Source organism: Rhynchophorus ferrugineus, unplaced genomic scaffold (genome assembly GCF_030347505.1).
Source record: "Rhynchophorus ferrugineus isolate W39M unplaced genomic scaffold, kcgeb_rfMv2 rfM3, whole genome shotgun sequence".
Classification (NCBI taxonomy): Eukaryota; Metazoa; Arthropoda; class Insecta; order Coleoptera; family Curculionidae; genus Rhynchophorus; species Rhynchophorus ferrugineus.
Window position 1 is genome coordinate 2456511 of NW_027472582.1, and position 27808 is coordinate 2484318.

The 27808-nt window shown below is 31.5% G+C and overlaps 1 protein-coding gene across 4 annotated transcripts in view; it reads right to left on the reverse strand.

Moving 5' to 3' along the window:
- The window catches only part of Syt7 (Synaptotagmin 7), an 870553-nt gene that overhangs the window by 707486 nt on the left and 135259 nt on the right, over nt 1-27808 (reverse strand). For 2 of the 4 annotated variants that reach the window (XM_076398165.1, XM_076398164.1), the window contains exon 2: nt 12459-12509. The exons of the other annotated variants lie outside the window; for them this stretch is intronic. The gene's annotated coding sequence lies outside the window, so the exon portion shown is untranslated. The remainder of the gene's footprint in view (nt 1-12458; nt 12510-27808) is intronic. 4 annotated transcript variants of the gene reach the window in all.

The window sequence follows — 27808 nt, forward strand, 5'->3', positions numbered from 1 at the left end:
TTTGCTGCATTATTGGATTGTCACAACACAACGTCTATCAATTTCCGCTTCCAGGCTGCCTGTAAAATTATGGATAATCTGCATTTTATGTGGAATGGTAACAGCGCTCCTAGTAGGTGATATATTTATATAATATAATCATAGAATCATATTTGTAATTGTTTAAAATTTTGTTAACCTAATTCTGATATAAATTTGAATGTTACCAAAAATGGTTATGGTATAATACCCTACCTATAATATAATACCTATCCAAAAATATCTACATTTTTATGAAATAATAATCGGGGTAAAAACATTAAATTATTATTATATATATATATATATATATATATATATATATATATATATATATATATATATATATATATATATTATTGCAAATTACATCGGAAAACGGATTTGCTGTTTCTAATATTTTTCTCACTAATATTCTACAATTTTCCACCATATAAACCTACTTTGGACCAGAAATGTTTCAAAATCATAACTAGCCCAATTTGTTTAGCCACTCTCGAATCTTGGAGGGAAATTAACGAACAATAATTCATTTTATGAAACAATAATCATGTATGCAGCATATATCCATATAAATATAGAATTCAAAATCACACTTAAATCCATTAAAATAAATATTTCGTGTTTATATCGAGCAGTGTAATTTAATTTCATATATAAACCTTATTTGTAGCCCATCTGAAGACACTTTCAATTAGTTTGAATCAGTTCCAAGATTTCTTATGTTGATGTAATAAATTTTTGTTGTTCTTCCCCATCCCTATATCCCATTTTTTCTTCGCATTGTATCATAATCGTCCATTCTCTACAGCTGAGCTGTTTTTCTATATGATCAAGTAAATATGTGTATTATAGAGAAGTTTCTGTAGCTAATCTTTGGTAAAAAAAACTTGCCCTTCGGACCGGAGATCTTGGGACATTGTGTATTTTCTGTTGTCTCTTTTAAGATCAATATTAAACATGTCTAAGGTTATATGAAATTATGAGATTGACATGAAGGTTGTGGCAAAATATTGGAAAAAAATATAAGTTTGTTACTGATATTGATAGGTTCGTTATAAAAATGATATTTCCGAGAAAATGGAGTCTAAGATATTCAACATGTTAGAAAAAAATACGAAGAAATGTCCTGCTTGAGTTCAGTTAAAAACATTTGACTGTTCAATAAATCTATAAAAGAACAGACCTCACATTTGAGAAGGGCAAGAAATGTTTTAAAATTGAATACTTCTAAAGCAGTTGTAATATAGTTATAGTATATAGTTAGCAATACGGTCATTAGAATTGGACAAAAATATGAGTATTTTGAATTAAAACAGAACCAGATATGGAATTAGATAACCTAAATAAGGTGTATAAAACCAGCAATTAATAGTCTATAATTTATAGATATTTAGGTTTGTTAATTTTAACAATTTATGTTATATAATATTTTTTGTAACAAAACATTTCTTAATCATCGTAAACATAATAATAAACTCAAAACAAGATCTGTCTTAGTTAGGATATCTAAAATGACCCACACAGCTACTACTCATGCTCTGTTGAACTTCTTACGTTGCTCTGTACTCTTTGACAAGTGAGGTAGAATTAGTTCTAACCGTTAACGCTTAGCGGATTTCCTTTGCTTTGATCTAGAGGACCTAATCCTGTTATTTACCGTTTTGTCTATTTGGCACGTTTGGTATTGTAGTGCCCATTTATTTTTTTTTGTTATACTTTTTTTTTAATTAGCCATTTATAGTTATGAGAACAGTTCTACAATTACGGCACACAAATAGCTGATTAGCGTTATCATGTTTAGCAAGAAAATGCGGCTGTTGATACTGCGAAAGCCGCTAGACCATTTTTTAGAACACAATATTCAGATTTTAATATAACCGGTGCCCTTGAATTGAATACTATTGAAAATAGTTCGGATAAACTAGCATGTGATGTCTATTCCGGTGGTAAATAATTTAATGACTGAGGAATAACTAAAAAATGCTATCAAGATGTGTGGAAAAAGTTACGCTAAAAGTAAGTATAATTCAAGTTGTCAAGATTATGTTAAATTAATACTCATTGAGCCGTGAAAAGAGAGTACGATGTACCCATTAATGAAATTACATTTTTAAAAATTGTTCAATTATTTTAAATTAATTTTTAACAGCAAACCATTTGTATATAGTTACAAATTGCGGATAAAGAATCTATTAGTAAACAATAACTGTATTTTTGTAATGTTTGCATGCATTGTAAAATCTAAAAGTTGAATAATTGAGGGTGTATAATAAATTTAGGTGGAATATATTTCTGAACGGAGGGAACTCGTAAATTGCCTGACAAGATGGACGAATGCTATACAGTTTTAAAGGAGCGTACTTTGAATAAATATATATTTTATTGCATTTTCTTAGCAAGCCAACTATGGGGTACTTAACGCTTTGATCTAGAGGACCTAATCCTGTTATTTACCGTTTATCAATTTAGCACGTTTGGTATTGTATTGCCCGTTTATTTTTTTTGTTATAGTTTCTTTTTTAATTAGCCATTTATAGTTATGAGAACAGTTCTCCAATTACGGCACACAAATAGCTGATTAGCGTTATCATGTTTAGCAAGAAAATACGGCTGTTGATACTGCGAAAGCCGCTAGACCATTTTTTAGAACACAATATTCAGATTTTATTATAACTGGTGCCCTTGAATTGAATACTATTGAAAATAGTCGGATAAACTAGCATGTGCTGTCTAGTCCGGTGGTAAACAATTTAATGACTGAGGAATAACTAAAAAATGCTATCAAGATGTGTGGAAAAAGTTACGTTAAAAGTAAGTAAAATTCAAGTTGTCAAGATTATGTTAAATTAATACTCATTGCGCCGTGAAAATAGAGTATGATGTAGCCATTAATGAAATTACATTTTTAAATATTGTTCAATTATTTTAAATTAATTTTTAACAGCAAACCATTTGTATATAGTTACAAATTGCGGATAAAGAATCTATTAGTAAACAATAACTGTATTTTTGTAATGTTTGCATGCATTGTAAAATCTAAAAGTTGAATAATTGAGGGTGTATAATAAATTTAGGTGGAATATATTTCTGAACGGAGGGAACTCGTAAATTGCCTGACAAGATGGACGAATGCTATACAGTTTTAAAGGAGCGTACTTTGAATAAATATATATTTTATTGTATTTTCTTAGCAAGCCAACTATGGGGTACTTAACGCTTTGATCTAGAGGACCTAATCCTGTTATTTACCGTTTATCAATTTAGCACGTTTGGTATTGTATTGCCCGTTTATTTTTTTTGTTATAGTTTCTTTTTTAATTAGCCATTTATAGTTATGAGAACAGTTCTCCAATTACGGCACACAAATAGCTGATTAGCGTTATCATGTTTAGCAAGAAAATACGGCTGTTGATACTGCGAAAGCCGCTAGACCATTTTTTAGAACACAATATTCAGATTTTATTATAACTGGTGCCCTTGAATTGAATACTATTGAAAATAGTCGGATAAACTAGCATGTGCTGTCTAGTCCGGTGGTAAACAATTTAATGACTGAGGAATAACTAAAAAATGCTATCAAGATGTGTGGAAAAAGTTACGTTAAAAGTAAGTAAAATTCAAGTTGTCAAGATTATGTTAAATTAATACTCATTGCGCCGTGAAAATAGAGTATGATGAAGCCATTAATGAAATTACATTTTTAAATATTGTTCAATTATTTTAAATTAATTTTTAACAGCAAACCATTTGTATATAGTTACAAATTGCACATAAAGAATCTATTAGTAAACAATAACTGTATTTTTGTAATGTTTGCATGCATTGTAAAATCTAAAAGTTGAATAATTGAGGGTGTATAATAAATTTAGGTGGAATATATTTCTGAACGGAGGCAACTCGTAAATTGCCTGACAAGATGGACAAATGTTATACAGTTTTAAAGGAGCATACTTTGAATAAATATATATTTTATTGTATTTTCTTAGCAAGACAACTATGGGGTACTTAACGCTTTGATCTAGAGGACCTAATCCTGTTATTTACCGTTTATCTATTTAGCACGTTTGGTATTGTATTGCCCATTTATTTTTTTTGTTATAGTTTCTTTTTTAATTAGCCATTTATAGTTATGAGAACAGTTCTCCAATTACGGCACACAAATAGCTAATTAGCGTTATCATTTTTAGCAAGAAAATGCAGCTGTTGATACTGCGAAAGCCGCTAGACCATTTTTTAGAACACAATATTCAGATTTTAATATAACTGGTGCCCTTGAATTGAATACTATTGAAAATAGTCGGATAAACTAGCATGTGCTGTCTAGTCCGGTGGTAAACAATTTAATGACTGAGGAATAACTAAAAAATGCTATCAAGATGTGTGGAAAAAGTTACGTTAAAAGTAAGTAAAATTCAAGTTGTCAAGATTATGTTAAATTAATACTCATTGAGCCGTGAAAAGAGAGTATGATGTACCCATTAATGAAATTACATTTTTAAAAATTGTTCAATTATTTTAAATTAATTTTTAACAGCAAACCGTTTGTATATAGCTATAAATTGCGGATAAAGAATCTATTAGTAAACAATAACTGTATTTTTGTAATGTTTGCACGCATTGTAAAATCTAAAAGCTGAATAATTGAGGGTGTATAATAAATTTAGGTGGAATATATTTCTGAACGGAGGAAACTCGTAAATTGCCTGACAAGATGGACGAATGTTATACAGTTTTAAAGGAGCGTACTTTGAATAAATATATATTTTATTGTATTTTCTTAGCAAGCCAACTATGGGGTACTTAACGCTTTGATCTAGTGGACCTAATCCTGTTATTTACCGTTTATCTATTTAGCACGTTTGGTATCATATTGCCCATTTATTTTTTTTGTTATAGTTTCTTTTTTAATTAGCCATTTATAGTTATGAGAACAGTTCTCCAATTACGGCACACAAATAGCTGATTAGCGTTATCATGTTTAGCAAGAAAATACGGCTGTTGATACTGCGAAAACCGCTAGACCATTTTTTAGAACACAATATTCAGATTTTAATATAACTGGTGCCCTTGAATTGAATACTATTGAAAATAGTTCGGATAAACTAGCATGTGCTGTCTAGTCCGGTGGTAAACAATTTAATGACTGACGAATAACTAAAAAATGCTATCAAGATGTGTGGAAAAAGTTACGTTAAAAGTAAGTAAAATTCAAGTTGTCAAGATTATGTTAAATGAATACTCATTGAGGCCGTGAAAATATAGTATGATGTAGCCATTAATGAAATTACATTTTTAAATATTGTTCAATTAATTTAAATTAATTTTTAACAGCAAACCGTTTGTATATAGCTATAAATTGCGGATAAAGAACCTATTAGTAAACAATAACTGTACATTTGAAATGTTTGCATGCATTGTAAAATCTAAAAGTTGCATAATTTATTTATTAAAAATTGAACTAAGGAATCTTTTTGTGCTGCCTCTGTGTTTTGTCGCGAAACGTTGACATTATAGTATATCTAATGCACATATTATTAGCCACAATAATTTATAGGTTAGAGTTATTTTATTATATATACATTGAACTTTTTTCCACACTAGTAGTATAGGTAGGGTTCTAGGCGCGTTTTTTTATGTAGTGCCCTAGACCAAATCCAAATATGAAGGGATGTTCTATATCCTTCAAATAGCTGTGTATGTTTTGACTTTTTATGGATACTTTCCAGACTAACAATTTTCGCTGAAATAATTGTATTAAAAATTATGTTTCGATTGAAAAAACTACTGTTCTTTACATTTTGTATATTTGATATCTGATCTACAAAAAGCTGATCTTGATTCGTCACCTGTTTCGCATAAACACGGTCTCTTTTTGGTGAATATATTGTTATATATATATATATATATATATATATATATATATATATATATATATTATTTTAAAGTCTCCTTTTACCAACTATGGGTTTATCTGGACTGGACCTAAGGTTTAACGTGGGCTCCGAACTATGGGTCCCCAGCATTAAGCCTACCCACTGGCGAGTGACCAACTTTAGAAATCATCCCAGAAGACATCCGGTCTTACCCAGCCTGGTTACGGGCGTGACTGCGATCATTTTTCTTGTCGGATTTTACACACTTGCCTAGAACATTCATAAATTTTAAACAATCACAAACATAAATTTACGACCATGCCCCAGCAGGATTCGAACCCGCGGCTATCGCAACAGTAGGAGAACCGTCCCATCGCCTTTACCACTGCGCCACCAAGCCGGCTTATATTGTCTTTTATTTTTTGAGATATTTTAGTGACCGTGCCGGTAAAAATATTCAGTGCAACTGCGATGCGCAAAAATATTTTCAATAAAAACTTCGGCTATTTGTAATTTATTAAAACAAAGGGTTAAAACAACGTTTGCGGATTCTATCTCTCTAAATAGAATAAAATGGGCAGGATAATATTGTCTGACTGTAAAACGAAATGACAACTTTAGACAGACACATATTGACACACGCGTCACTACTGTTTTGAATTGACTATATATACACATATATATATATACATATATATATATATGGAATATAATGTCGCTCAAATATATATTGTTAAATGTTCCGTAGTGGGTATAGTAGGAGTCAAAGCCCATTGATAATTGATATATTTTGATGGTAATTAGTGGAAAAAATGCGTCATCTATTATAAATTACTGCAGATATCTGAAACTATCATAATTCAGGTGAAAATTGAAACCATCTGATACCCTACCAATCATATTCTTCCAACAGTGAAACTTTCGATCGATGCCCTATTTGGAGAACAGTTCACATCCATTATCTAAATCTAGGTGTATAATAAATTTAGCTGGAATATATTTCTGAACGGAGGGAACTCGTAAATTGCCTGACAAGATGGACGAATGTTATACAGTTTTAAAGGAGACTGCTTTGAATAAATATATATTTTATTGTATTTTCTTAGCAAGCCAACTATGGGGTACTTAAAAAAGAAATTCGTTTCGTTCATCAAGAAAAAAAATTAAAATTAAATTAAAATTTGTGAAAATAGTTCATCAAGATCAGCCAAGTGATATCTCCTTGCCTTTTATGGAACATTTTATTCTGAAAAAAATTCGCTAGAGAAGTTCGAAGATTAACGAAGTATACATTGGTTTAAAGAGGTTTCCATAAAAATAAGTTTGTCCGAGTTAAAACTGGTTTCCTCAGGATATGTCCACCATTACTTTACAGAATTTAATCTCAGTTCAAAGCCTGCAGACTTCAATTACTGCATTAGCTGAACGTTTTAAGAATGTAATTTCATATCGAAGAACAAAAATTGGCTGCAACCTCGATCCAGACCGTCCGAAAGTAGAGAATGCTTTAGCTTCGGCATTTTTTGTACGCTCAATTTTGCATATTGCATTTAATTACTAATAGTACTCAATAAAACTCTACGTAGAATTACATTAAGATATAGACAGCAAAATATAGTATTTTTTGTATATTCTGAGAATTTGCATTAATAGTAAAACAGTTTTTGAATTTGTTGCAAATATTTTATACACAAACCATTAACATATAAACCATAGTTTTTAAACATTTAATGTTGGCTAAAGGTTGTTTATAGTTTAAAAATTAGATTCTTTGTAACTTTGTTACAAGTTTGAACAATTTGATTGAAATTACAAAATTTGTATCGCTTTTATTCAATAATACATCTACAAGGTTCTGCATGGGGTAACCAAGGTAGCAGGAAGCTAGTCCAAAAACTAGCCAACGCCACCCTGCCTGCTTCAACTCAAACTCCTGCTCCAGCCACTACACCGGACCTTAACCTCCCAATCCAGGCCTTTACTGACCGGATTTCTTGCAAGTGATCGCCTTAGCTCACCAACTTGCTCGTCTTTTCCCAAATATCGCCGCCTAAGCGCCTAAGCGGCAACATTTATCTGTTTCTTTAACTTCCAGCAGCCTTTCAAATCTTCGAAATGGCTGTACCAGCATCTCTTATACTGATGACATGGAATGCAAACAGCTTACGCGGAAAGCAAGCAGAATTGCAAGACGTCGTGATATTCTATGATATCGACATCGCTCTCATCCAGGAAACTTTCCTGAAACCTTCGCATCGTCTCTCTTTCGAAAACTTTTTGTCTGCAGAAACGATGGAACCCCGGGTCGAGGCGGTAAAACCGCCATTCTCGTCAGAAAAGGAGTCAAACACGAGCTCCTACCCTCGTTATTAAAATCGATATCCGAGGACGTCCCTTCGTGATTACATATCTGCATAGGAAATCTTCTGCATTCAACTATACCGAAACCGATCACTCGTAGGGTCAACTGTGAGCCATTTTCGGTTTAGTGTATTGGTAAGCCCAGAGGCAGTCCAACAAAAACCCGGTTCAACTTGTCATACCAGGGCGTAGTCTCCGTGACCAGATATTAGATACCGTCATGCATTCCACCGCCTGGTTTTAGGCCAGAACAAAAAGACCATCAAGCAGTTTAGTTCAGGTTTAACTTTAAAGAGCTTGACTGGAAAAAGGGATATTTTACCAATATGCAGATACAAATGTCTAAAAGTGGAGTTTATGAATTTTGAAGTATTTCTGAACGATTAATCAGCTTTCACTGTGAAGCACATTCTACTTGGGTATAAGTACTATTTACTTATTTTATGACCAATGGTTTTTAAATATATATACATATATCTACTTTTGCTCCACAAGGGAGCAGCATTTCACTGCAATCCAGAAATATAATATGGTGCCAACAAATCAACTACAATTGGGAAAATGACAATCCTCTCTTTTGGTAACATTCGAAGTTGTAGCATAAATAAATCAAAAAAATCTCAAACAATTGTAGTAAAAGTAGATCATCAATCCTTACCAATTCATTTTATTATAAGCACTCCGGGTGTGGATATCGATAGGCCTTCTGCTCACAACCCAATAGTGTAGCGAGCTGTTGCCTAAAACCTACAATGTTTCTCCATCAGAACAACAATTTAGTTAGAATGTTTATACAAGCATTCAAACGGATACCATCTGACTGCTATAATATCATCATCAGACCTAACAAAATGCCTGCCTGTGAGCTCGCGAGGAGATTGACTTCACCGACAATCGCCGAGGCTATTTGATCATTCTTCTAGTTTAACTTAGTGGCATCTCTTCAACAATGCTTTTTTAAAACGTTTAGAGATTAGCGCTTAGTTAGTTAGTTTCAAATAATGACGATTTGAATAATAAAACAGTGAAGAACAATAAAAATGGTATATATATATATATGATTAAGTAACTAATCAGGATGACATGTTTACGTTTGTTCAAGCCTTGTTCACTAATTTTACCAGTATTAAGGCTAATTAATTTAATAAACAACCACAACAGGTATTATGCGGACAACCTGCACAGTAATGCAATACATTAGCAGGAACAGAGAGGTCGTTATCTATAAAGCGGTTTGCATTAAGTACGCTCGGAATTAAGTCCAGAACTTTTCGCATCGACTTTAAATTGCCACAAGGTCGCCAACGGTGAGTCCCTCCGTTATTTTTGTATATTTTGGCCGAAGTTCTGTCGGTTAATTAAAAAATAATAAGCTTAATGGATTACGTGGATGGACGTAGACGTGTTTGCTCTCGAAATTTATGGAAACGAATACAGAGTACAATGCCGTAGTTATGCGATCACGTAGTCGGTAATTGTTTAGAACAGTTTTGTTTTGTCGGGGATATACATTTAAATTTAGCCGTAGAAGTTAGTTGATTCGGAGGTGTTTATACATGCCATCAAAATTGCCCGAATGTTGCTTGTGCAATAATATTTACAATAAAAATAAGAATATTAAATCTTTTACAACGAATATTACTCGGCACTTAATCCTAGTGATGTGACAGTTTATGGTTTTGTTTTTAATAATATGTAAATGTTAAAAGTGATTTATTATATTGTTATATCGTATATTATACGACTAGTACAGCACTGGCTGCATTGCCCCACGATCTGAGGGGGTCGTCGGCTAAAAATTGTATTAGTATATTTCGGAGTAATATGTACATGTTTTTACCAACAGCGTCGATTTGTATCGCTATTCTACCGGTCGCTTGTTCTTTCCGAAAACAAAACACTTTTTCCAAGTAAATTTATAGTTTTTTGTTACCTTAACCCTGTTCATCATCAGACCCCATTCCCTTAGTATAATATCCATCTGTTTAAGATATTCTATAATAATATTATAACCTCGCATTGTCGGCTACTGCGCGACTTAAGTATGATATATCCTGTTTTTATTATTGTTCATATTTATTATCAGTGTTCTATTGTACTCGCACTAATATAAAGGCAATGTGTATACGATTAGTACGTCACTAAACAGTTACCAAATTAAAACAAAAACTAAACTACTTAAGCTAAATTTAAATATACACTTATACACTGCAAAATTTCATGTGGCTTGATTCACTTCAATGTTCTGATTTCCTGCGTGTTGTTCCAGTAACCTTATTGCTTCCACGTTTCTGTAATTTAATAAATTTATTTAATATTGAGAGTATCGTTCTTCGTAGGTAAAGTATCAATATGCGGTAATTAATCGTAGAAATTTATTTTGACAGCATTGATTACCGACTAGTTTGTACTGATGATGTTTTATTGCAACCCCATATGTACATGATATAGATCCAAATTGGCTTTACAATTGACTGATAAACCAATTTCTTTGATTATAATCAAGTTGAGAGTATCTCTCTACTAACCAATAGAGTTGTTTGAAACTGAGTTTAATCTACTCTGCTTTTTGGCTAACATGATGCTTCCAATTTAACCTACCATGCAAATGAATGCTGAAATACTTTACTGATTCTGCTTGAGAAATCTGGCATCCATCAAATAATATAATTAGCTTTTCGTCTCTGCAACCCAAACATAACATGGACAGATTTTGAGCTATTAACCTGTATTTACCAGTTTCTAGTCCATTTATACTTCTTCTACAGTCTTAGGTAGAGTCTCTTTTTTGCCATTAGAACTATGTTATCGGCAAATGTTCCAAGTATTGTTTCTTCTATTCTTGAAATATCAGCAGTGTGGTCTCAAGACAATATTTTCGGAAACGCTAGCCGATTGTATATCTTGATGATATTTTATTTGATATCCTGAAGTTAACCTAACGCAGTTGGCAAATTAATGATATATAGAAAATCAGTTCATTGAATATAGTTCAATATAACATACAAGTTAGATACATACAAGAATATAATTAGAAATATTAAATTATATTTAAAGACTATATGAGTAGAACAAGTTCAGCGGAATTCATTTTTAAACATGTTTAGTTTATTCTAAATAATTTAGTTGTAACGCCCTTGCACTCTTTTCTTATATTTTTAGAAAATAGTTAAATTAAAAGCTTGCTTAAAAAAGGTTCATACTATTGGTTTCAGTTCAGTTTGGACACTGTTAAAATTGACACAGTATCAAGATAATAAAAATAAGCTATCAGTCATCAATAGCTGTCCTATTGATAACTATACTACCTATATTACCTTTATAAATATATCACCATATTATTTTAATAAATATAGAGAACGTTAACGTTATCACTAATATACAAACTCAAGCTCCACATATGTGTACAAAACTAGGAAAAAAGGAGGTGAATTTGTGTGTCCAAGACATTACTCTCGGAAACGCCAGCCGATTGTATATCTTGATGATATTTTATTTGATATCCTGAAGTTAACCTAACGCAGTTGGCAAACTAATGATACATAGAAATTCAGTTAATTGGATATAGTTCAATACAAGATACAAGCTAGACACAAACAAGAATATAATTAGAAATATTAAATTAAATTTAAAAGCTATATAAGTAACGCAAGTTCAATGGAATCCATTTTTAAACAAGTTTAGTTTATTCTAAATAATTTAGTTCTGATGTACTTTCACTCTTTTCTTTTATTTATATGTTCAGAAATGAGTAAAATCTTGTTTAGAAAACGTTCGTATTGTTGGTTTCGGTATAGTTTGGTTTCAGTTAAAATTGACACAGTATCACAATAATAATAATCGGCCATCAGTAATCAACAGTTGTCCCATTGATAACTATATTACCTATATTACCTTTATAAATATATCACCATATTATTTTTATAAATTTAGAGAACGTTAACGTTATCACTAATATACAAACTCAGGCTCCACATGTGTGTACAAAACTCGGAAAAAAGGCGGTGAATTTACTGGAGCTGTTTATATGATATTGCCCTTTAATATAGGAGCATTATTACGTATCATTTATTCTTAATTTTTAATGGAAAAATTGTAATGGTAACGATTATTTTGATACAAAATCTAAAATTCGCTATCATTAGGCTAGAATATCAAACTATATTGTAACAAAAGACTTATTTTCTATAAATTTAAACTTACCGACTAAGTAGGACACGAAGACATTCTTACATCATGTCTCCTTTATACCATCTGTAACAAAATATCGAAATTTAAGGTATTCAGTAAGCCCATCGCGAAATATGGCAATATGGAAAATATTAAATAATTTTATATTTTTGAAGCTACGAACCGTCGCCTGTCTATTTTATCGAATATTAAAATCTTGAAGCGGAGCGACAGAAAATCGATAGAATTCTGTATATTAACTTAGAGGTTTCATAAACGGGCACGGAATTTTAGATAATATTAGTGGAAGGAAACTTCCAAAAAGGTATGTTCATCGAGGACATTTTTATTTTATTGAGGTTATTGCGAGTTCATCTAAAACTGAGTATAAACTTTAAATTTTATTACGTTGGCAATACTATTCCCAACATATGGCCATAATAATTTTATTTAGGACGGCTAGTTTAGAGCCAATTTTGCAAGAATATTCTTAATTTGTTTTAAGGCCATATTTTTTAAAAATTTCCTAACATCTGTAACTTTCGGTAGTTTCTTCTCAATTTTCATATTCAGACTACAGCAAAATTATGTGTAAAAAGTTTTTTCCATTGTATTTTTACATCATTTTTTACATTTTTTCATTATTTAGCAAACTTTTTTCATGTTTTAATGAAATATCTTGAATTACTTCGCAAAATTAATTTTTTTTTCGAAGTCATCGTGTAGTTCCTCCTTAGTTACGTAGCGACAAATATTGATAATCAATAGAAGAGTTTTGTTTTGGAATCGTTTGGAACATAATAAGTAATAAAGTAAGACATATAATTAAATAAATAATGTTCTGCTTTGATCGATAGCCCGAAATTAACAAAAATAAAATTAAGATAGAAAAATACAATGAAACAGTGTATATGGTAATATTAAAAACTAAAAAGCGATCCCTTTGGCGAAATCAAATAATATAGGTACATGATACGACAAGGAAACTCTATCCAGTGGCCCTGTGCTAACAGATACTACCTTTAATTGAACTGTTAATGAATATAGGATTATTGCAAGAAAGAATTTACAAGACTGGTTAGAAAGTTCAGCTTACTGTCTACTTGAATATATTTATTAAAATTTAGCAATAGAAAAACAATATTACAAAATTTCAAAACATCTTCGATTCTTTAAAAAAAATATAATAGTCAACGCTTTTACATAAAAAAAACTAATAAACCTATAAGATCTGATGGATTTATAAAACAACAAACCATGATAATGAATATCAGATAAAAACTAGTATTTAGTTTAGTTTCCACTAAAATTTTTAAAACTAGTAAATGTACCAAATGCTGACTGATTGGTAAGCATCTATAGCTATTGGAACCTACGAATAATTTAGCACTCTTTTTTTTGTTGGAGGTTGACATTCACATTGCAAAGATATTAATATAAAGTAGTAAACATTTGTGTTTAGGTTCCTATTTCAAGGAAATCAAAGCTATAGACGTTGAAATTTACTCATATATTGTTAGATTATATAATTGTGGTGATAATGACAAAAAAACAAGAACGTCATTCGCCATGGAAAAGGTAGAACGCAAAGAAAATAGAATAAAAATAAGCCCAGCAGAATTCTTCCATGGATGTTGTTATGAATCTCTTAATTTGCTTTATGACAGTTGGAATCTGGTGTATCGGTGTAAACAGTTGATCCTATAGTATCTCGGGGCTAAAATGCAGATAGGGAGTCTATACAAATTATAATTGCTCTTGCTCGGCTGCGAATAGGACATAGCACACCAGCTCTTGAGCATTTGTTAAAAGGAAGAGACCCTCCACTATGTGATCAATGTAAAATACAACAGAGCACCAAGCACATCCTTCTGGACTGTAGAAAGCCTGAAATACTAAGACAGCAACTCGGGATGCCAAGGTCATTAGAGAAACTGGTCCAACCCAAGAACTTGGACATACTTATCGACTTTTTGACGGCCACGGGATTGATACAGCTTTTGTGATATCTTCAGAGAAATCAGTTTTATGTTCAGGTTATGTTCTATTGCAATTTTGACTTATATGTCTTTAATCTGTCTTACTTGTTTGATATATATATATATATATATATATATATATATATATATATATATATATATATATATATATATATACATATATATTGTTTGTAGTGTAGTATTGTTACATTTTTAGCATTATTACTCACATGTTTTGGCAAATCAACAGGTGAATTCAATATGCACTTATTTACATTTGTTGAATTTAATTCTCCAGAAAGGGAATGCATGACTATAAACCGATATAAAAGTAAAACATTTAGAGAATGGGAACCTCCAACATACTAGGTCTGACGGAAGTTGGAAGAAGAATTTGAACAGGTTGAATCAGATATAGTGGCAGTAATCTTATAAATATATTGACATTAAACAAGTAAAGAAGAAGATTTGGCATTTAAAAATTGCTAACGGTAATATGTTTATTTACATTGTGAAATGGACAATGTATTCGCATATAACATTATTAATGAAGTTGAGAACGAAAAATGATTGGTTTGGTTTGGTTTTTTTTTTTGATGGAGTACGGTTTATGGAAAATATATTATTCTATTAAGGTGGGGGTTATATTCCCACGTTATGATGCAGCTAGAAAGCATCATATGATCATTCACGTACAAGAGGTCGAGTTGAGAGAACCTAGAAAAACCATCGCTGGATTCACTTCAATGTAAATAGTTAATTTATAAATTGGTAGTAGGTACAGTGAGTGCTCCATTATTGACACCCAAGTCTAGCTAAAATCGTGCCAGCTGTGAGCAATCAAGGCAAATTTAAAGTTAGCGTTGATCTGTGAATGACTGAGGCTAAGAATAGAATTTAATAAAATATTAATAAAATGGCAGTTCCAAAGGCAGTTCAACACGGGAATTGACGAAGAAGTTCTCCAACGTCGACGAGAGAACACGTTTTTATTATCAAATACTATACGCTATAGGCTAAAACCATACGATTTTATAAAAAGAAAAGTTTATTTATGATTTATTCGAGTGACTGTCAATTTACAGTTGACGACACATCTACTTGAGGGAGCCAGGAGAAAGAAAAGATCATCAAGTACTGGTGTCGGGGTTTTCATAGGTCCGGTCCACCCTTATGGTCCTTGACTGAGAGCGGGACTTGTGTGTCTTCTCTTTTAGTGATGGTAAATCCATAAATCTGTAAAAACCTTTTGTCTCCTGAGGAATAACATACTATTTACAAAGACCAATTCAAATTGTTGTTATCGCAAATTGTTCTGATACAGGATGCATGCTGGAAGATTTAAGCTGTAGACTAGAAAGAACCAATGGTATATATTGGTATATAATAATCAGAAAATATAGAGTGGGCTTGAGATATTGTAGATTTTTGCACAATCGCTACATAGTATAAAACAAAGTCGCCTTTTCTGCCCCTATATCCCTATGTGCGCTTAAATCTTTAAAACTACGCAACGGATTTTGATGCGGATTTTTTCAATAGATAGAGTGATTCAAGTGGAAGGTTTATATGTATAATACATGCATAATATACTAAGGCAACATTGCTAATTTTAGAGGTTTCTAACGTGATGTCGTAAATTAACCTATTTTTTTAGGCTTATTTAGCAATTAGCAAAAACGCTGCCTAACCCTACGAGTTAGATCAAATTAATGTACTACAGTATTGTACACCATAAAAAGGTCTACAAAAAAGTCCGCGATGGTATATGTTTATCTTTTAGGGATAACCCACATTAACCATTTTTATTGTTTACTTTTTACGTGAGAAAATGGCTTATTTACGAAGCTATTTTAAGCAATACGGCATTAATCCTTATCGAATTAAGTACCTTAAATATGTGTGCAATTAATATAGATCAATATGGTTCCTTACAGCATGTAAATTAAACAAATATTTTCGGAGATATTACAAATTTAAAATTTGCGTTTAAAAATGTGTAATGTAATAAAAATTGTATGAATTTAGATATTCCAAAGATAGCAGGAAATCTTCATAGTAAGTATAGGGGAAGAGGAATTGTTTTACTCCAAATTTAATGCGTGCAGGCCAAGGGCAGTAATGAATGAACCAAAAATACTGGATCGATTTTAATCATGTTTTCATTGAGTGACATAGGCATATATATTTTATGCCCGTGAAGTCGGAGCGGGCCGCTATGTTTTTATATACAACGTTCATATTTTTTCTGTAGTGTATTTAATTTAGTATTAGCATTGCACCCGTGCGAAGCCGGGCGGGTCGCTAGTATATAATATAACAATTTTATTAGATTCTCGAGTAGCATTCTCGCATAGTTTATATGTACTAAAAGAATGATATTTAAAATGTTCCGAAGTATTATAAAACAATACATTCTTCCTTACTTGTTTTAAACACGTAACACTTAATACCTTCATTAAATCCTTTTATAATGAACCCTATGAATACTAAATGTAGGATACAGTCATTATACTAATACCGCTACAAAAAAAGAACAACTCCCGTAATTTTATGGGAGTTTACGAGTTTATTATTTCGCAGACCGGAAACCAAAGTGGAAAAATGCGATATCGCCCGGCTAACAAATCGACGTTATTTGTCAGGCGGAAAATGAGAATAATTCGGGACCCTTTATTAATTAGCACTAATTTGGAGGGATCGTTTTCCGCTCCGGCTCCATTTGCATTGGAATTTCCAAATACGCATTCCTGACGATCGTTTCCCCGCGTTTTATATTTTCCAAAACCAACAATAAAAGAACGGAACGACAATATGGTTAATGGAAATAGTGCATTAGGCGATCAATTTGTATTCGGTATGAGTGTTGGAAATGAGACCGTGTTTGGGATTACTATTCCGTTGTCCTTTTATCGTAGTGTTATCATTATACTAGAGGATACTATAAATTAGGCTTCTTCTAAGTAGAGCCTTTTAACTTAAATGAAATCGTCGTCCGTAAAAAGGAGACATATCTGGTTAGACTGACCATAAATTCATAAGTCAGACTCAATTCAGGCTTTAAAAAAATCGAAACTATTGTTTCCCAGAATTCATACATTGGTATTGAAGTTAATATATTTGCTGTCATATGCAACAGAGCTCAAACTGATTGTTATGACTAGCGAGTTTCTACTGTTCCTCAGGAGGCCAAAACAACTCAACTCGTTCAAGTAACTTAATGATCATTATGCCACTTCTGATACAGAAGACCCAATATATAGATCGAAGATGATGCGAGGATGCCAAATGTGAGCATTGAGTGACATTATCTCAGCTATGCTTTTGTCGGTTGAAATGTGAGGCTGTCGACACGGTTGTTTTGTGGAAGAAATTCGCATGAGAGCAGAAAACCCTGGCTGAATGAAAACTTGTTTATTTCATGTTTTAAATTTTACATATGTTAGAGGCGATGATGGGCAATATATTAGGTTAGGTTAAGGAAGTATGGAAGTGGTACTTTTATAAGCGGTAGAGAAAGAGAAAAAGATATCGTCGTAGTGGTCTTTTATTGCCAAGAACCTCATGGTACTACTCCACCATCGTTGCCAAACTTTAAACTTAATGTAGATGTAATAGTGGTGGTCTAAAGGGCTGTGGCAGTCGCTACAACACAGTACGCTCATTACTTGTCATTCTTGATCATATTCTTGAAACATCAATAAATATCTTATAGGGACAATTAATACACATTGCATTTTATCATATATTGCAATAAATTGTAATTTAGACCTATCTAAGTGACTGTCAGAATAGCACTATTTTCTGACAAATCATTAAAATTAGGACGAAAGAATTAAATATCTTAAGAGTTCCAGTTGATGGCAGTAGCGCTATGGTTGTTGTGTTGCTCTGGTCAACCGTGATCTTAACCTATATTCCAATTCTTCCTGTTCAACCTTGTATCAGCCTAAGAATTAGAGCATTAACAAAAGTAAATAATATTTATTAAAACAGTACATTATATTATAGTCAATAATCATTACTGTACAATGTCAATCGCGCAATATCGTACTGTGGCGAAAATTGCACGGTCAGCAACAGGGAACCTGCGATTGACAACGCTCGAAACTTTGTACCTCTGTCGAGGGAAGGCGATAAATCCAGGACCTTGACCAGGTTCTTGACCATCCTTCTGTCAAATATTTGAAACTTAGCATTATTTAGATAATCAAAAATATAATTAATATTAAATTTTATTAATAGAATTAAAAGAAATCAGTGTTTTTAACTCGAGTTCACAATTCATATCACTATCACAATATATATTGAAGATATTATAGATATTAATCACATATTTTCACTAGTATAAAATAAATAGAAAATCAAATATACTGATTACACAAATATATATATATATATATATATATATATATATATATATATATATATATATATATTATATATATATATATATAGATATATATATATATATATATATATATATATATATATATATATATACTACAACCTTGAAGAAAAGTTACATAAAAACCACCAATATAGAGACCTTTTATTGTCAAGGCCTATAATATAATTAACAAAGATCATTATATAAATGAGCGAACAGTCATTGGAGTTGTCGGTGTTTATATTTGTAACGTTCCCAAAATGTTTCCATTAATTAATGAATCCCTGATGGTTTATCAATAAAAACAATATCGATAGCCATCGCCGACATGTTGGCCATTAAAATCGCATTTAAACTCATCGGTCGTAATTAAATTCAATTTTTGGGAACAAAACATTTTAAAATTATCATTTCAAAGCGTTTTTTTTTTTGACTAAATGGTTTATGTAAAAAACTAAATTCGAAAAAATATATATTTTTTAATATTCTAGTTGTGAATTGGATAGAATGGGTTTTTTATTCATTTTTGAATATTGTGTCATTGATTGGTAACAAAGGATCGTCGAACGGAGCAAAATCTGGACAATGTGACACTCCATTAAAGAATTTCCAGTATCAGCTTATGATTAAAGTTCCTAATTTTCAATTACCGCAAGTTGTTGATATTCATTACTATAATTCACGTCTTCTACCGTTACTATCTTTTGCTTCAGGATTATAATTTCTAGCATAACATTTGTTAGACCATATTGCAGATTGTAAACCATTTTCTGCCCATTTTGAGCGCTAAATTTATTTAAAAGTAGTTATGGCAAATATATAAAGAACACTTCCGCGGTATTTGTTAATGAGAATTCCAATCACTTTCATGGACATATATTAATTAATAACGGTAGAAAAGTAGTATATTTATACAGATAATAGTTAAAATAGAAACATACCAATTAGTTTTAGAATCAACGTATTAATAGAAATATATAAAATATATATTTATTATGACCTAAATTAATGAAAACTGCGAGTAATAATTTGCAAATATTTCATTATTTAATAAATACAGTAATATTGCAGTTTTCCAGTAATTAATATAAGTAACGCATCAAAATTCGAAATTAAACTGGGTTTTAGAGGAATAATAAAATGTATTATGATTTACTCTATAAATCATTTTTATTTTGTTATTATTAGGCAATCTATATTACATAAAACGAAATAACTTTATAATTTTGATTTTCTCGAACTTGTGTCACTTGTCAAAATACGTCGCTATCAATAGATACACTTTGTGAAAAATAATGCAAACATTTTTGCAATAAATCATTGATTTTTAAACGGAAGTCTTCACAATTTGTTCGTCTTCTAAACTTGTTGTAAATTAGTTGTAATTATTACAGGCTATAAACCGGCAAACCTTATTTTAGCCCTTTAGTTTAATAAATTTTAAATCGCTCCGTAATATATCATATTAGTTTGTTTGAAAATTCCGAAAACAATATATAGTCAGAGTCACAAATTGATTGCGGCTTTAATAGGTTATTTCGAAAACGAACGAGATAATGAGGGCCTTCATTTGCTTTTAAATTCCGTTAGACAGGTAATTGTTGATGACATTCAATAATTTAAGTCCCTACAATTTCATTGAAAATGTTTTTTGGCGGGTTGCTGCCGGGCTAAATATTACTATGAGTACTGTGAATAACATCGCTTACAAAATGAAGAATAATAAGTTAGATTCACCCAAGAAAATCCGTCTACATACAAAGTGGGTGACCATCTTCATATTGGCTCTATTCGAGACCAAATAAACGAGATGTTTAAGAACAGTAAGTACACAAACAATTTTATCGATATAAACATAATTTAATAAAATTATTTTAGAGAAAATTGTCTGTCTGGAAAGTATACATAAAAGAATTAGGGACATGCAGCTTTTGGAGGGATGTAAGACATCCTTTCATACGATACCCTCGGAAAGGTTTAATATAACTTTCAGACATTACCTGAAAAAAAATTAAATTTTTAAAGGCATAAAATAAGACGAAGGAAGATAAACTATTTTAATTTGTGTATCTTGATGAAACTTGAATATTTCAAAATGGTTTATTGAGGCACTCTTGGCAAGACAGTAACAAAAAAAGACTAAAGACAACAAAAATTGATGGAAAAAGGTAAAAGTTTCATTAGCATTCGATTAGACTTTGTTGATCATTATATTTATTCATAATTAATTGCAGATTTATTGCTGGTTCAGAAATATTTTCCATCAAAGACTGTTTGGATACCATAACCATAACATCTTGGGTTTGTAAGGACTCGATTAGACATAGAGAGGAAGTAATTGATAAAGGGTGGATTTGTGAGCATGTTTCAGAGAGATCGAATGTTAACAGTTTAGTGATTGAATTGGACAATGAGTGGGAAATTGAAAGTGACTGAAGGAAACCTTCAGGATATGTGATAATGCTGTGCAATGCTAGAAATTCCTGAGACAGAGTGAGGAGAGTGGAAACAACTAAAGGTATGCACATAATTAATTGAATATAATTGTAGAAAATGGTATTGTAGGGCGCGAAAGGTGAGTGTGCACAGTTCAAAATCAAGTATGAGCATTAGGTTACATATGAGGAGAGAATGAATACTAACTGTTTTGTAGATATGGTAAATGCATTAGACAGAATTCAGAATTTTATGAAGAATGGTGTACACAGATAGTAGCAGAAGATTTATCAAGATACTGTTTGTCTTAAACATTATCTCCACCACTGAAAACAATCCTCAGAGAATTAGTTTTATCCCCTTTAGATAACATTATCCGTTGTCTAAAAGTAGCTCAAAGAAGATAATAATTGAATGATTTAATGTAAAAAAGTTACATAAGAAATTTGAAAAATGTTGGGGTAAATTAAGCTAGAAATGCATTTCATTTTACGTCATTGTCTACTTTAATAGAAATCCATTATTGGAAATTCATATTTGAATAGTTTTGGACGAAGTACGATCAATTTAAATTCAGACTAATTAACGGCGATTTTCGAATTACTTTCTGACAAATAATTAACGATTTAACAGAGGGAATTTCAGGCTATTCCATTGCTGTTTTCGCTTTAATGGTCGTCTGGATGAAAACGTGCTTTGTTTAGTCTACAAACGTCGAGTTGTTGCGCAGAATACTTTGTCAGCCAACTGTTTAATTATGAGTGTAAATAATGGTGTTGTAGGACATGTAGTATTAGGAAAATATACAAATGTAGAATATTCATAAATATCGTATTTAATACAGAATCTTTATTTTTTAATATTAATACTGTGATAACTATAAAATAGGTTCAAATAATGTGACTTTTAAATTTAAATCCCCTTAAAAATTCAAGACCTCTCGACCAATAACAACGATAATTCTTGATTAAGAATTTACTGATAAAAATAGTGGAAGAGTATGTACAAATATTTGATATCACCAATATAAAACTAAATCAAGATTAAATCAGTATGTTATTTTCAGGGGTGGGCTGCAGAAAAATACGGATACCCCAATGGGCTAAAAGGATTAGAACCGAAGAAAATGCCATGGCCATGGGAGGAACCGTGGGAAAATCGGACAAACAGCATCGAAACCATCAAGATATGGACAGACGCTAGTGCCAGAGGAGGAAAAGCAGGCATAGGACTAGTGATATGGACAGGAACAGACGCCCAGGAAGAGATAAGTCTTAGAATAAATGACGAATCGAGCTCCAGAGCGGCAAAATTCGTGGCGGCACAGAAAGCCATAGAACTGGAACTAGTACTGGTAACCGCGGACAGACTCGCGAAAGAAGCTACCGGAAAGGAAAAAATAGGGCTGGAAAAAAAGGGATGGATCAGCACCAGAACCATAAATAGGATCAAAGAAGGAGAGGTAAAAAAAAGGTGGCAAATATATTGGGAGCAATCTATTAAAGGAAGAACCCTTTACAAATACTGCCAACAAGTAGGGACAGGAAACATAGGACTGAGCAGTAAGGCTGTGCAACTGATGAGAGGCCACGGGAATATGCAAGATTCTCTGCCCAGATTCAAACTGAAGGAGACCGATGGACTCTGCGAGGACCAGAAGACTCTACGCATATCTTGGAGACATGCGAAATTGGAAAAAGGGTAGATGCCCGAAACAGGCATCGGACAGCCGGCGGGAACTACCAAAGGAGACGTGATAGTCGATGAAGAAACTGTTACAAGGATCAACGTTTGGGCCGAAACGGTGATTTTATGTAGGAACGACCTGCTAAGAGCTTTAACAATTATGCTATTTTCAGTCATACTTGAGATTTTGAAAATTTTCACGGCAGCATATTTAGAAATGTTAGATTGCATAAGAGTGTATGTGAATTACGTCGTTAAAATTATAAAATTTACTCTGGTTAACTAAAAATACACTTATTTGTAAAAAATAAATTTGTCATTATATACCGTAAAAACTACAGCTTGCAGAAAAATTATTATAATATCACTGGATTCAGATTAAAATTCCCTATAACTCTTCTAATTTTCATAATTCTGCGATTGCCTGAACAAAAGTGACACCAAAAAACTTGAAAATTTTAAAAAATCCCAAATTTTCACGACCATATACATGGAAAATCTATCTATTTTTTTCTTCTCTCGAATAAAGGCAAAATTCTCAAAATATTCATATTTTGATGCGAAAAAAATGAAAATCTGTATTATATTGCGTTGAAGTTAATAATCTTTAAGATATATCATTTAAACAAAAAAACAATCTTTTGTCGAAAAGTACACGTTTCCATATATAACGTAAAGATGAAAGTTTGTAGAAAAATTATTATAATACTATTCGATTCAGCTTAAAATTCCGTATAATTTCTGTAGCTTTTACAGTCCATCGATTACCTGAAGAAAAATGACACCAAAAACTTAAAAAATGTAAAAAATCTCAAATTTTCACGACTATATACATGGAAAATCTATCAATTTTTTTCTTGTCTCGAACAAAGGTAAAACTCTCAAAATATTCATATTTTGCAGCGAAAAAAATGAAAATCTATATTAAATTGCGTTGAAGTTAATCTTTAAGATATATCATTTAAACAAAAAACCACTCTTTTGTACAAAAATACACGTTCCCATATATAACGTAAAAATGAAAGCTTGTAGAAAAATTATAATAGTACTATTCGATTCAGCTTAAAATTCCGTATAATTCCTGTAACTTTTACAGTCCTGCGATTTCCTGAAGAAAAATGACACCAAAAACTTAAAAAATTTAAAAAATCGCAAATTTTCACGACCATATACATGAAAAATCTATCAATTTTTTTCTTGTCTCGAGCAAAGGTAAAACTCTCAAAATATTCATATTTTCCAGCGAAAAAAATTAAAATCTATATTAAATTGCGTTGAAGTTTATCTTTAAGATATATCATTTAAACAAAAAACCACTCTTTTGTCCAAAAATACACGTTCCCATATATAACGCAAAAATGAAAGCTTGTAGAAAAATTATTATAGTACTATTCGATTCAGCTTAAAATTCCGTATAATTCTTGTAACTTTTACAGTCCTGCGATTACCTGAAGAAAAATGACACCAAAAACTTAAAAAATTTAAAAAATCGCAAATATTCACGACTATATACATGGAAAATCTATCAATTTTTTTCTTGTCTCGAATAAAAGTAGAACTCTCAAAATATTCATATTGTGGTTGCGAAAAAAATTAAAATCTCTACTAAATAGTATTAAAGTTATACTAATTAAACAGAAATTCACCCATTTAACATTAACAACTGAAGAATATACAAAATGTTTTATACATCTATTTGATTCAACCTAAAATATTTTATGACCCCTATTATGTTTACCATCCTTCAACTATTTAAAGCAAAAGGACATAAAATGATACAGAAAGTGATAACTATACAAATGGGAGCAAAATAAAAACAAACGTCAATGAATTAGAGCCAAATTTTCGTAAAAGGCAGTAAATATAATATGTATATATTTATCTGATATTTATTGCGTTGACACATTCATGCTCATATGATATAGTTGAACTCAAAAGAATTTTAAAATATAATAATTGTCACAATTCTAATACACATAATCAATTGAAATGTCATCCATGATTTTACTTGTGTCACATAATCGATGAATACGTTGTACCATTTATGAAAAATAAAGCGATAAAGTTGGAATTGTTCTCGACTTAAAGGAGGGTCTTCTATTCATAAGGGGATATATTCCGGGATGAAATGACCGCAATTGCTACAGATATTTTACACATCCCCATTCCGGAATCCTATTTTGTGCGGATATAGAAAAGTTCAACGTTAGTTTTAGATATATTTGCGGAAGCTGCTCGTAAAAATGGTAAGATACGATTTCAAGAATTTTATATAGTAATTTCAGTTTAAATTAGACTATAGTTCTAAAAATATTCAAGTTGTTATAGTTACTGAGAGGTGAATTGAAAAGTCCCCGGCCTACCATAGTAAAACACATTTTTTTTACAAAGTTAGTTTATTTTATTCAACATAATTCCCTTCAAAGGTGATGGTGGGTCAGATCTGCAGAACACGGTACATTAGGAAGCAATTCGAAGGAATTAATGGATTTTTTGCCATCGTTTTCACTGACTTGTGACACGGTGCATTGTCTTGGTGAAGCAGCACTCCCTTTTTCCTCAAATGCGGCTGTTTCTCCAATAAGGCTATGTAATAGTCGCTGTTGATGGTGCTTTCTTTTTCAAGATAGTTAATGAAAATGATTCCATGCGCATACCAAAATACAGACGCCATAACCTTGCCAGTTTAACTGTCGCGTTTTCCCACGCTTTGGAGCGAGTTCATGGTGTGCAGTCCACTCGGATGATTGTCGATTGGATTTCGAAGTAAAATTATGGAGCCATGTTTCTTCCATTGTCACATATCGACGCAAAAATTTAGCACAAATCGACGTCCGGTTTATTACGCTTGGTCATCTTCAAACACTGATCCGAATCATCATGTCGTCGTTGTTTTTGGTGAAAAGTGAGCTCGCGCGGCACCCATTTTTCTCATACCAAAATATTAGTGAGTGATATAATGATCGTTCAATTGATATCTTTAGAGTATATGCTATTTCATTCAGTTTCAATTTACGGCCATTCAAAATCATTTTGTCGATATTTTTAATGGTTCCGTCAGTAGCAACCTCTTTTGGGAATCCACCACGTCTAAACTTAGTATACCAATCCTTGATGTTTGGTTTTCCTGGAACAGTGTCCGGAAACTCGGCATCAAGTCAAGTTCAGCTGTATTTTTCCCTTCAAAAAGCAATATATTATCAACAGGCGAAATTCCTTTTTATCCATTTTCTTCACAATAACAAAAGTTGCTTCACTCAAAATATTATAATTCACAAACTAACGATCCTGCAGCTGTCAAAATTATACACGCATCTTTTGAGGGTTGGGGCTAACTAAAAACATATGGATTTAATTCTAGTAGCGTCATCTGTGTGTCGGGCCGGGGACTTTTCAATTGACCTATTATAAAACATGTATATAAAACTGAGGTATAGTCCTTTTTGATTATTATCGTTGCCGACTATCTTAGCAATTACTTAGTCTAAAATATAGTAAAATAAAATAATAAACAGAATTAACATTTTCAATATTTTTATCATTTAATACACCCCTGCACTATTACAGAACATCACACGGTTTGATATTAATGAGTATGCCTCTTTTAGTTTAGTGATATCCGAGAATTTCAGCATTTCGATGTTAACATGGAAGTAGAGTCTTTCGCCATATATTGATATAAATATCTCAATTTCCCCTATGAAGTTGAAATCGGAAGATCTGTCTATAATTAATTGTTCCTATAGTGTATAAGTGCATCCATAATTTTGAAGTACCTGAATTATGTTAATATTGTCTAATATCTCGAAGAACATACTTATAACTGAATTTCGTGGGTGCATATAGGTTTAATATTTGCTTCTACAGCAGCAAATAAACACGTACGTAAAATTTAGATTTTCTGCCAAATAACCAATACATTTTTATCTAATTGTAATTCTAATTATCTTCATTAATTTACTCTTCCCAATGAAGCTTTGCATTAAGATTCTTCTCAAGGTACTTAGCTTTGTAACTATATGAGGTAATGGTGTCAATCATATTTATAGGTATGTGTTACTTACAGTTTTGTTGTAAGTCAATTTAATATACAATGGTTTACTCGCGCTTTATTTTCCATGTCTAGGTTCACTTATTTATATTATTAATTACTTGTAATGTAGTGTTATCAGCAAATGTAGCCATAAAAACATATTATATTCTTATGAGAGTGAATGGGGTTTCTCGAATTATTTTCTGACAAACAAGTAACGATTTAACAGAGATGCTTCCGTGATTTTTCATTGCTTTTTTCACTTTAATAGCATCTGAATGAAAATGTGCTTTGTTTAGACTAGAAGCATCGAATGATTATATGGATGACTTTGTTGGTTTATTGTTTAATTGTTACTGTAAATAAAGATGTAGATCATTTATGAATATTAATAAGTAGAATTCTTTATATGATCTGTAGTTTCCGTTATAATGCTATTATTTCAAGGAAAGTGACATAAAGAAATTTGAAAATTGTGAAAAATGGAAATTTTCTCGACTATATGGGAGAGCCGTCCATTTTTCTATCTCTAGGATAAAGATAAAACTCTCAAAGATTTGTATGAAATTGGATCATAATTAATAATTTTTAAGATATGTTATTTAATCAAAAATACACCCAATTCTAGAAAATGTATTATTCATTGAATAACATAATAACTAAAAGTTGTATAAAAATTATTATACGATTGTTTGGTTTAGCTTAAAATTCACGTAGATAAATGATAGTAAAAAAAATTAAAAAGGTAAGAGTCGTACATTTTCACGACTATATATATATATATATATATATATATATATATATATATGAATAGTTTGTCTAGTATCTTTTTTCTTTCATATACGAGCAAACTCTCAAA